This window comes from Corapipo altera, unplaced genomic scaffold, assembly GCF_003945725.1.
Source record: "Corapipo altera isolate COAL_440 unplaced genomic scaffold, ASM394572v1 0, whole genome shotgun sequence".
Taxonomy (NCBI): domain Eukaryota; kingdom Metazoa; phylum Chordata; class Aves; order Passeriformes; family Pipridae; genus Corapipo; species Corapipo altera.
In genome coordinates, this window is record NW_020884872.1 from 4,853,150 (window position 1) to 4,865,357 (window position 12,208).

Below are 12,208 nucleotides of genomic sequence, written 5' to 3' on the forward strand. Positions count from 1 at the left end.
GAAGAGCAGGCCTGGGAAGGAGAGGGGGGTGGCACGCAGAAGTTTCCCAATTGTCAGACTGGTGTGAGAACGCAGCCAAACTCCTCATCCAGCAGTGACCCATCTACCTCCAGGCAGAGAGGGAGATCTCATTAGATACATCCCACTGCTTTTTTTAAATTTTTTTTTCCTTCTCTGAAAAGTGATCACAGCCTTAGTCAACTCGCCCGGGTGTTCAGAAGCCTTGAGTTGTGAAAGCTGTATTCTCACCTGCATCTCTGGCTGTGCTGGGTTTGCACCTTGCAGTGCTTCTTTTTACCAGCAAAACAGGTAGTTTTGAGGAAATCTGTCACACCAAAGTGGGCTGATAAGCCACTGAGATGTTTAAAGGTGCCTATTAAAGCTTTAAGGGAATAAAGTTGTTTCCAACAAATCTAACAGCAACAAAAAAAGAAAAAGGTCTCCGACTGCAAGACCACTGGGCTGGTGAACAAACAGATTTTTGTGAGGATCTTTTTGTAAATCTAATTTACCTTCACTTCTGTAAATCTCCATTCCTTCGTTATTTTGTTTTCTTGACAAAGGTTTTCTGATCCTAACAGAGCATTTACTTTCAGGTGAACAAACATGCTGCGAGAATGGTGACAGCAAAGCTCTGCTTGGGGTCAAAAGGAGGGAGCACAGGGGGAAAACAAGGTGAAACACCCACATTTGGGAGAGGAATCATGGCAACAAGGAAGAATTAAGCCTTAAGACTTGTTTTTGCAATAAATGAAAGGAGAAAAGCAGACAAGTCAGGTGTTGGGCTGCAGAATGGATAGGCTGGACAGCTGGTGCACAGCCTGGCCACCCCCAGGGATGGGGTGGCAGCTCCCCTGTCTGCTTTGCAGAACATTCCCTGCTTTCTTGACAGCACAGCTGGATTCACCAAGCACCAACCTGAAAGTTGTAAGGAGAAAAAAGCTCGTGGCAGTACTGATCTGACCAGTTCACATCTTTGTCTGGAGGAACGTGCTGTTCTTCTGCTCAAATAAAGGCTCTTTCACAGGAGTCTGTTGCAGCCAGCTCTTACCAAGGATATCCAGCATCCACCCAACTCCAACAGAGTTCATGAGCTGAGAAATGTTGTTATTCAGCTATATAATAATTCATCTGATCCCAGTAAAGTGTTACTATGTTGTTTGGGATTTAGCAGCCAGGTTTCTGTGCGTGTAAGGGGGGTAATTTTTAATTGTTCCTTTTCAAATGAAGCTCATGAGCAGCAGAAGTTGGTTTCTGAGGCATTTTAGACTGAAGAGCTTTGATTGAGATTCTGATAAGAGACTTCTTGTCACTGAGAAGTTTGAAAAGTTGAAAATTTCAGGGTTTCCAATGGAAATGCAAAAAGTTTCACAAAAAAAAGAAATGCAGCTCACTGTACCTGGAGGCTTTGTGCACCTACCCCAATTATTCCAATTTAAAGCAAACTTCAGAGACGGTTCTGCTTACCTTGGCAGAACAGTTGGTAATCTGAATTCTAATAAAGCTCCTCTGTCCCAGTCACTCAGACCTGTAAGGATGCTTGCTGATCTCCTCCCCATGGGGATTGATGCTGTCAGGCGACTGCAATCCTAAAAATGCAATGAAGAACAAAACCTTGGGTGGTTGTTTTTTGTTTCTCTTGCAGAGTGAAAGTACCCCAGAGACAGCAGGCTGAAATTTCTTCTTCAGCTTTCATCCCAGCAGAACTACCTTCTAAGATAGTCCACCCTATCAGCCCTGCTCTAGAAAAGTCTGGGCTGATGACAATGGCTTCTGCAGGTGTCACCAAAAACCTAATTTATCCGGCAATTTATCTCATCACTGGCCAGGTGGCCTAAGGAAGAAGGGTTCTCATTTTAGGCTGAGACAGAAAAGCAGCTGCCTAAATACACCTGTTGTCCCTCGTCACCCACATGGTCTCCCACAGAACTTTAATTTTCATATCAAAAACCCCCTTTTCAGAAATGAACTGCTCGGTGGAGAATCACAGCGTGTTTTCAAGTCACCCCCCCCCAGCTGAAGGACACTCACTTGGGAGTATGATCATGAAGCATTTAGCTGCACTTTTATGGTTTTGAATCCAATCCTGAGATTTTCAGAAGAATTTCTTCTCCATAGCTCCTCGTCTTTTACATTCCCTCAGTATCCATTAGCAAGGATACCGGCTAAAGCACAGTAGATGCCATCAGTGAGCAGCTATTCCTATGCACAGCTACCCAAATTCCCTTGAATCCAAGCAGTTTGATAGCTAAGACCTGGAAAGATTCACTGAGTAAGCATTCCAGCACCTGCTAGGTCTGATCTGGTGTTCTTCTAATAAGCCAAGCAGATGTGGCTCCACACTGACCACAGCAGGGAGCAGCTTGAGGGCCAAGGTCCACCCTCTGCCTGACCTTGGACCAATGTCACAGCAAAGGGGGAGAGTATGGATCTTCAGGAAATGATGAAAGTAAAATGATGAACTTTCCACAAACCAGAGTATTTTCAGGAGCATTCATTCTTTATGTGTGTTACAGCTTCATTACAGGTCCCTGCAAAGCCCTGAGGGAATCCTCTGCTGTGTGAGGTCTGAGGATGAAATCTAGAGATCCCCTTCCGAGAAGTTCCAGATGTCCCCAGTGTGGGACAGCTGCTCCAGACATCAGTTCTCTTCAACAGGGCTACCCATCACATATAAGGCAGGTCAGACACATAGGAGCAAACAAAACTTCACTTCTTTTAAGCTGAGTTTGGTTTCATTGCCCTTCTCCAGACTTGTAGTGCCAAAAAAATTTTCTCCCCTTTTCTAATTCCATTGCCATGTTTGTGCTGCAGGACCAAGAGGACTGAGAAAAAAAAAACAGCTGGATTTTATTCTGGGCCTTTTATTCAGAGTAAGTTTTTCAGCACAAAACAAGCAAAAAAGTTCTGCTTGAGTCTTGCTCCATGTCTTATGTATAATTCCCAGTCCTTCTTCCTCCAGACATTAAGTGCTTTGAGGCAAGGGCTGTTTTGTTCCCTGTGTTTGGGCAGCACGTGGAATATCTGAAACTTACAATTTTAAAAATACAAATTCCAGGCACCTGAGGCAAACAACTGCAATCCATGCCCACGTGAGCACAGGCAACTGGCAAGTCCATAGTAAAACCAGCCAGGTTGGTTGGAAACTGGCCAGATGGCAGCTACTGCAAGCTAAAAGGATTAATTATTTGGGGATCATGCCTGGAGAGCAGGCGTGATGAATGCAATATATAATTCCTCGTCACAACTGTATGTCAGCACTGGGAAATAAGGAACAGCCTGTACCCTGGGATTCAGTCACAGCCATCTTTGGGCTAGCTGAGGACTTTTTTTATAAGACTCAGAAGATGAGAAAGGTCTCCTTTTTAGCCTGAAACTTTACGTGTGAACGGCTATTGTTTAGCAGCCTTCACTTTCCTGCAATTACATCGATGTCATGTGTTTTTATTTATTTTATTATGTGTTTCACAACTGCAGTGCTAATTAACTATTTTATTGGCTCTGTGTAATTAACCATGTCATGACCCAAATCCCTACAAGGCTGCTCTGGTTTTTTTTCTCCCTCTTTCAACTTATCAGACAAGACCATGTAGCTGCTTTTTCTGACTGTGTATTTCACAAGGTAGCCCCTACCGCTGCTGGCCAAAGAAAACTGCCAGCCGACCTCTGAGAGTTCCTAAAATTGTCCGGTCTAATTAAGAGCAGTTTGTGTAAGTGGAAAAATCCACTTAGGAGTTTGCTGCCAAATGTCCCCCGCAGGGCTCATCTGGGGTTGCCTCTTGTGCTGCGGCTCAAGGCGGCGGGGGTTTGGTGCCCTTCTCCCACCGCCGCCTCCCGCGCGGCCGAGGCCAGAGCTGGGAGGGCTGCGATCCTCCTGGACATGCCAAGTGGGGAAATTCCTCTGCACAGAGCAAAAAACACCTCTCCCTGGCTTTTGATCTACGTATCCTCGGTCCAGAGACAAAGGCAAAGCTCCGACACGGCCGGGCAGCGAGGTCCTGGCTGCGCTCCCGTCCGAGCGGCACCGGCGACAGCCTGTTTTTGACAGCTATGCATAAGCACAGTTATTTCTAGCACAGTTTCCCTGAGCTGTGCCAACAGAGAGATTTCTTTTTTTTTTTTTTTACAAATATATTTTCAGACCCCGTGTAGCCAAAGTGTGCTATATTCTCCACCTAAACACGAGTATAGTGTTACAGACACTCTGGGCGAAGCTGTGGAGAGCTTCAGGATGAGCTGAGTTCTTGTAAGACATTCCTACCATAATCTCTGGGGCTTTACCCTCCAACCTGGGCTTAACTGCACATGGTAAGAGCACTGACAGAGCTCCAGCCACTTTGGCCCTGCTGCCTGCACCCCTCCTTGTCCAAAATGCCACCTTGCTCCTCAAGTACTGGCATGATGGGAGCAAAAGCTGTGTCTGAAGGAGATGTTTGCTGAGCAGGACTCGGTGCACATGTTTGTTAAGCCTTTTCCTCCTCCATCAAACTGCCCTAAGTCACAGCAGTGCCCTGACAGGGCTGGATTGAGATGAAATGAAACAAATGGGGCTCTGTATCTGACCAGCTGGCTATGCTTGCCTTTCCTAACTGCCACCTCTGTTCCAAACATCTCAGCTGCCAGAGTCCAGGTCTCCAGTGCTGCTGCTCTACTTCTGGGCTTGGTATGGACATCCCCCACCCTCATATAAACACCCCTTGGGGATTCTTGTGAAGGTACATCCCTTGCTGGAATAAAATGTCCTCCTTCAGTAAAGCCACATCCTTTTATTTGGACTTTGATGATCCTTGAGGGTCCCTCAGCATATTCTATGTTAGTATGATGTCATGATTTTTCAGTGACAAGAGGACACATCACTGGATGTCTGCAAGTTGCAGGAATTCTGCAGAACAGATCCAGCTTCAGCCACAGGATTGAAGGAGTTTCTGACTGGTTCCATTTTTGTGAGATCTGAGTTTGGGGAACGGAGCCCAGATTTACAGGATGCTTTTGCATCGCTGGGAGTTTTCCCACAGAGGCCTTCCCTCAGCCCTTCTAACCCTGTGTCCATTTATTTGTGTGTGACTTCTTTAGCTCTAATCTGCCAGTTTGCTGTTGTGGAGCTGGAGCTAACACACAAATAAGGCAAAAAAAAGAGGGAGAGTCCTTTAATACCTCTCTGCAGTGTTGCTCCTCAAAGCCAAACTAGATTTTAGGAGCTTGTCCATGCCCATTGACGTTTTCTCACCTGAAACCATAATCTTCTCTTTGTGCTTTTCTGCTTTCCGTCACTTCCATAGCAACCAGTTGTGATGGCTCTGAGGATTATCACTTCAGGAAGGAAATAAGCAGTGATGGAAGAAAGAAAAGACCTGTTTTTTGCTCTGATCCTGCTTTTATGATGGTGAAGCGAAATAAAGGGTGTTCTTAGCCCTCAGCCGATCTCCAGACAGTCCCCAAGCTGAAAGGGTAGCCACAAAGTTGGGTTTGTTTCCTCCTTTTCTGTGAGTCATTGTATTCAGGAGTTCTAGCTGAGCCAAAGCAATCTGAGAAACACGTTCACCAAGAGCCTGCTCACCTTGCTTGGCTGACCTGTCCAGTTAAATCAGTTCATGCAATCAAATTGACTTTCCTCGGAACAGATCACTAGTCTGGCACTAATGCACCACAATGTATTTGTGCAAATTCCTGGGTAATAAAAACATTCTGAGAAAAGGACCTGGGTAATACATGCTCAGCAGTCACACCATGAAGCCTGGGAAAGCAAACAGAGAAGCTTCCTGAGCTTTTGGCTGGACCAAACTGACAGAAAAGTCCTTTAAGCAATAAAGTGCTTTAATAGTAATTGTATTAATTCAGGAGAGACTTTTAGAGATCACGAGGAACATCTCATTTCTCTCCAGTGCCTCAGTCAGATCAAGCATCCCAAATATCTGGAGGCATTAGGAACAACACAGAGGATTCTGAGGGGAAGAAGTTGTAGTGTGAGTCCAACAGGGAAAGTCTACCAGAAGGGTACGGACCAGCACAACTCCCTCAAAGTGCTGCAGGAGGATCAAGAGCAGCTGAAAGAGAGTTAATTATATGAGTAATCAGGTCCAGTGGAAAAAACATAGGGAGGGAGAGACCCTTCCCTGGAGGAGAAGGATGGGAAAGGGGAGAGAGCAATGGAAACCTGTAAGTCACCAGGGGGATGCTTTAGTCTCTGAGCCTCAGAACCAGCACTGCTGGTAGGGGTAATGTGACCATGATACAGAGTCAAACAGGGACAAAACCTCCTTCTTCTTGACTGCCATCCCTCTGCTGCAGACATGGCCCTGCAGGGCAGCAGCCTGACACACCTGGGTCTCCAAGTGGCTTGTGCCTCCCCTTGCAATGCTGGGCACTGATCTCCACCAGGAAATCAGCACGGAGGGGTCTTTGTGCTGCCCTTGTTGTCCTGAAAGGTCTCTGTAATTTTTATTATTGTTTTCTCAGAAGTGATGGTGTGTTCTGGAAAAATGCAGGTTATTTGAGGTGCTCAGTACACTGATTTTTTTTTTTTGTCATCACAGATGCAGCAACAAATGAAATGGAAAACAAGCTCATTCCTTCAACAGAGTCCTGTTACTGGTAAGCCTGACTAATCACCCCCTGGCCGCAGTGGGCAGTGTGCTGGGGAAGGACCTCTGAGATAGGGACAGCAGAGCCCATATCCTCTCCTCCTGGCTGCTGGAGATCGGGCAGCCCTCAGGAAGCCGTGCTCTGCCAGCTCCAGGGGGAACATGCCAGGTCTTGGTCCTCCAAGCCTGCTGCCCACTCACAAAGAAGTTGCACTTGCACAGGCACAGCCTGGTGTATGTCACTCATGAATGTTTTCTGAAGGGCACAAAACATCTACTAGAGAGAAGCCTCATGATAGATCCTTGTTCTGGTTCAGGGCTGTGGAGGAGGCTTGGTTTTTTTTGTCTTTTCTTGGATGGAGGTGGTTTGTTGTAAGGGCTTCCCTCCAGTGCTGGCCCCCTCAGCCACAGCCAGCCTGGCTTCAGGACTGTGGCATGCTCAGACAGGGCAGTAGGGCTGGCTCCCTCTGCTCCAGCAGCCTGCTTTCCCAGAGAAGGGACCCCTCTTCCTGATGCAGGGCACCTGTACCCTGCTGCATTCCCTGGGAGCCCTGAGGAGCTGGGGGACACGCTGGCAGCTGGTTCTGCGGTCCCCAGGAAGTCCCATCCTGCTGTCCTTTTGTGTCTACCCATGAACTGGGGTAGTGGGAAGGGGTCACAGGTACACCACTCCACCACAGCCCTGTGCTGGCAGCCCTGAGCAAACTGGCTGAAGGCAAGAGGCTTTTTGGTGGGGAGCGAGAGGAGAGGAGCATGGTGGTGCTGCAGCACCACTCACGATTTCATTACGACTACTGGGTTTGACAGGAAAGTTCCAGCACTGCTGTGTTCAGCAGAGGGCACAAGGTACCTTCACCCCAGGCATCCGTGGGTTTGGGGCAGAGCTCCTAAGGTGGGTCTGGCTGCTGTGCCCATTCCCGTGTGGCTCTGGACAGGAGGTGTCATGCCTTCCCCACCGCCCAAAGTGCTGCCACACCAAGCTGACAGCAATGGATTGGGAAAGGTGAGGTGAAGGTTTGTGCAGGTGACCTTGAAAAGCTGGAGAGAAAGTTATTTGCATGTGTACTTCAGGAAATATCACCAAGAAGTCTAAGGAAGGCTCTGATCTCAAGCTACCTTCAAGCTTGAAGTGATGACAAAGGGGAGCTCAGAACCATGAAGAGGGTAACGTGCTGAACTAATACATATTCACCACCTCTCACATGGAGGTTGCATCAATTAGATCTGCTTCATTCTTCATAGCCTGATCCAAGACAGGACATGCATAGTCTTTTTCTTTTTGCTCAAGTCTGTGCTGTAGACCAGTGGTTACCAGTTCCATTTACCAGGCTGTGCTGCAGAGATTATTTAGCTGATGACTTTGGTGTGGTGTGTTATTAAAGGAATTAGTTTCTTTGTGGGCATGTGCACAGGTACATATAAAATTAATCTTTTTCTTGTTGAAAGCTTCTGGGACAAAACTATACTGGGATATGTTTAGCAGAAAACCCCAAAGGAACATTTTTTAGAATTTTTTTTTCCTTTTTGCTAAACCTTTTTTTTCTTGAATTAAAAGGAAGACAAGGTGAGAGAATAAGACAAAAATGGGGCAAAAAAGGGCCAACAAAAACTTGCTAGGATTTGTAGGTAGGAAAACATGCAAACTCAGGGCTTCAGGGTCACATAAAAGTGAGGCTGGAATAGAAATACTTAGGTCACATGATTCCACAAAGCAAGACCAACTGGACAGAAACCTTCTGTATTTCAGGTCTGAAACAGTCCAAATCTGTGGTGAAAACTCCCCCAAGCCCCTCACCTCCACAACAGCTTTCTTTTCCCATTCACCTTTCTCAGTCCCTTTGGTTACAAGATGACAGAGACCTACAGAGCACAGGTGGAGAAATACAGAAAGCTTGTGGTGCATGCTGAGAAAAGAAACAAAGGAAAACACACACGAAAAAAGGCTGATGATGTATGAAGCCAATAACTAAAGCTTTTCACACAAGCTTCTTCCTTAATTACTGTATTTAGCGCCACTGGCGTAATCAAGGATGTGGAGCTGTGACTGTTCAGTCAGTCGTGACAGACCCAGCACGGTATAACCTCATCTCCACTCCTCACTGCACTCCCTGAAGCTTTTCCAAAGGCATCCTTCATTCTCCAACCCTGCAGCCTAGAAAATAAGTCAAGGACAGATACTGAACTGTATCAGGATGCTCCGTGTGCTGAAACGACTACTGTCAGTATGCCACATTACATCAAATACCTACAAGCCACACAAATCCCCAAAGCTAAAACTGACCTGGCAACCTTAACTATGACTATATTTCCATATTACGATTCCTTGGGAAGCAGGTGTAGCTTAAAAGGTGCCCTACTGATCTCCTTTCTGCTGCCGTACACGCAGCTCCCTCCACCCAGCTGTGACCATCTCTGTGTTTGCCTCTCCCTGCTCTAAACTAACTTCGAAAAATGGCCTAGTTTAAAGATGTTTAAAAAAAAAAAATCTGTATTTTGGTTTGGTTTTTCTTCTTCTTCTTCTTTTTTTTTTTTTTTGTAAGCTAAAACAATTTAGAGCTCTTGTTTCCAGCACGCTCGCCAAAAGCGTTGGGCTGGTGCCCCAAAGGCTGTGGGAGTTACCTTTGGGAGCAGAAGTGGTGGTGAGCTGCTGGAGAAGGGAGGGAGTATGAATTGCTATTCATCTATTCATTCCTATTCATCTGTTCCTACTCATTTAACTTTAAAAAAGTCAAACCTTTACACATCAGGGGCATGACTGTCCTCCAAGTGGAGGCCTTCTCCACCATTTTGACAATGGAAAATGTCTTCCAAGGAACAAGTAACGTTCCCATTCCCTTTAAATTGAATGCCTTGGTTGCAGAGGGATTTAGTTCTGCAAAAACAAGGATCAGATAGTAGCTTTCATTATAACATGAAGTACTTTTGCTATGGATTAATGCCAAGTTCATGTTGTTTGGGAAACCCCAGTACTATTGCACTCCGTTTGATTTCCTGACTTCCTTGTGGCTCATCTTCCAACCTGAATTTTGCATTCTTTTCTCTCTTTCCCACCATTTAGTTGACACTAATGAAAGGCTGAAGCAGTAAATGTTAAGGAGAATTTCAATAGAGCATTGAAATTCCTTACCAGTGGTCATTATTTTCCAATTTCCACTCAAATTTAACAGTCTCATTCTCAAATATCATTGCAGTCGCACTACATTCATGCCAGAGCTTAAAGGATTTGTTCAGCATGAAAATGAGGTGGAAAAACTGTACCTGTACAGCTAATGCCTCCATCCTGCCCTCTCCAAAGTCCACAGGCACCTCACCAGCCATCCCAGTTGAAGCTGGGCCTCACTCCCAAGAGAGGAGTGCGAGGTGATAAACACCAGGAAGGACAGGACTGGGCAGGGCCATCAAAAATAGGATAACAGGAATTAGCCTAATAAGTAAGGCATAAACGTCCTCTTTCTACAGTCCTGTTCCTCATCAGTGCTCCGCAGAAAGAGTAAGTAACTAAATTAAGCAGAAGAACCTTCAGGAGGAATATGACGGGAAACAAAATAGTGACAGTGAGGTCTGTTAGGTTCCGAAATGTTCCTCAAGGGAAGCAGCGGAGGCTTGAGTCATTTGAACAATAGACTGGACCAAGTGCTGGAAAAAATACAGGAGGGAATAAATCTCCATTAGCAGAGGGATGTCTCGGATGACCTAATAGGCTGTTTCCATCCATAAATCTGGGATTCTACAGCAAGACCTCAGCCAGAAGAGGGCTGGGGCAACTTCACAAATGGATACACCCATATTATGAGTGACCACACTGGCCTACGTGTTGCATGAATGACAACTCGTATTTTTGGAACGTTTTAGTACAGAAGCTGCTTTCCATCACCCATAGATTCGAGATCTGACTTTGTGCACCTCACCACACAGTCCATGTTCTATTTACAGAGTGAGGGAAGAGAGCTGGGACATCTGTGCCACTTAGTTGTTCTTCATAGATAAAATACTTCATCTAGACTGAACTTACAGGTTTCTAGGGCCTTCCAGGTTCACTCTTTTCTTTTGCAAGTGTTTGATTTTTGGGTGACTACATCTGGGATTTTTTGGGGGAAGGAAATACTCACAAGTCTACTGATCTTAATCAGGATTAACAAAATGTAGGTCTTTCTCCCTGCACTCCAAATTAAAATAATCATAATACAGAAGTAAATAAACAAGAAACAAAGATTAAATTACTTAAAAAAACAGGGATCGTCTTGGTTTATAATAATGCACACAATCCACCTGATAGCTTTTAATACTCTTAGTATCAATGTCATCCCTTCAAGGATTTCAATTCTCAAAGAAACCATCTTCTTCTCACATGAGTACAATATCATTATGAGGAAGCAGAGACGTGCTCCCCAAAAGATGGGAGAGTTATCATTAGACATTCGCTGCCTTATCTCCTTAAAAATAAAGCTCTTGTTCATACCCATGCGTGCACAGGCCTGCATATCATTTCTGATGGCTCAGCCAAAAGTCAATCCCCTAAACAGAAACGAGCATTCAAACCCACCTATAACTTCTCTGAGTTCCTATTCCTGCTCTCCTTCACCTCTCCAAGGAAAAGGGATGGAGTGCCCCACTTCAAGCCTTTCTCTGTTCTATGTCACCACCTCTCTTACCCTCCATCCATACGAAAACATTGGAAACCACTGGTACCAACAGCTGCCCATCACACTCCAGCAACAGGATCCATCCTGCTCCCATCACTCACCCCTGCAGAGAGGGAAGAGCTCAGTGGTGGAGTCCACCAGGAAAAGTTTCCCTCATTGAGTCTCGAAAAGTCTTATCAACCCCTCATTACCGGGTAGGACTGACAATGCGCAATAATCAATGAGTCATTTAGGCAAAGAAAGAGCTCCTGACAGTGCCATTATTAATGCTGGGAATATAATTTTGTGTGGTACCGAGAAATCGCACTAATTCAGGCTCTGAATGCAACACAGGGAGTTCAAAGCACACCATGTACCTGTGTATTTGGGTACAGAGGTGCACGTGTGCATTCCCTCTCCTGGTGACGCCTGTGAGCCAGGGGAAGGGAGGTGAGCTAGTCTGTACTGTTGTGCTTTGACTGGGCACGTCTAAAGCCGTAATCACATCTGATCCCTCACCCTGCCCTGCCACACACCAGCCCTGATCAGCATCCTGGAGTGGCAGCCATTGTCTTCCCCTGCCACAGCCACCTCCTGCCACCAGAACACAAGCACTCGATTGCTCAGGCATCTCAAAACTCAGCCCTTCCTATTGGGCCTGACGGAACAGCAAAGTCTTCTGCAAGTGTTTAAAAAAGTAGAGGTGGGCATTTAGCAATGTCAGCAGCCCTTTGAAATTGCACCCTCACCTGCCTGGGTTACAATCCAGCTCCAAAAGTCCCACCTGTCTGCAATTTTGAGAGCTCTGGTCCTTTAAAAGGTGATTCCATCTAGACCAGTCACCAGCTTGGGCCCAGGGACGAGTGGCAGGAAGACAAGGTTGGGGAGCTCTCCCTGGCTCCTGCTGCAGCACAGCCCCGGCTTCTGGCACATGAGGGTGTCAGGAAGCACACAGCTCATCTCTGCAGAGAGAGGGAAGGCTCCTCTTTGACGCTCCAGCCAAGT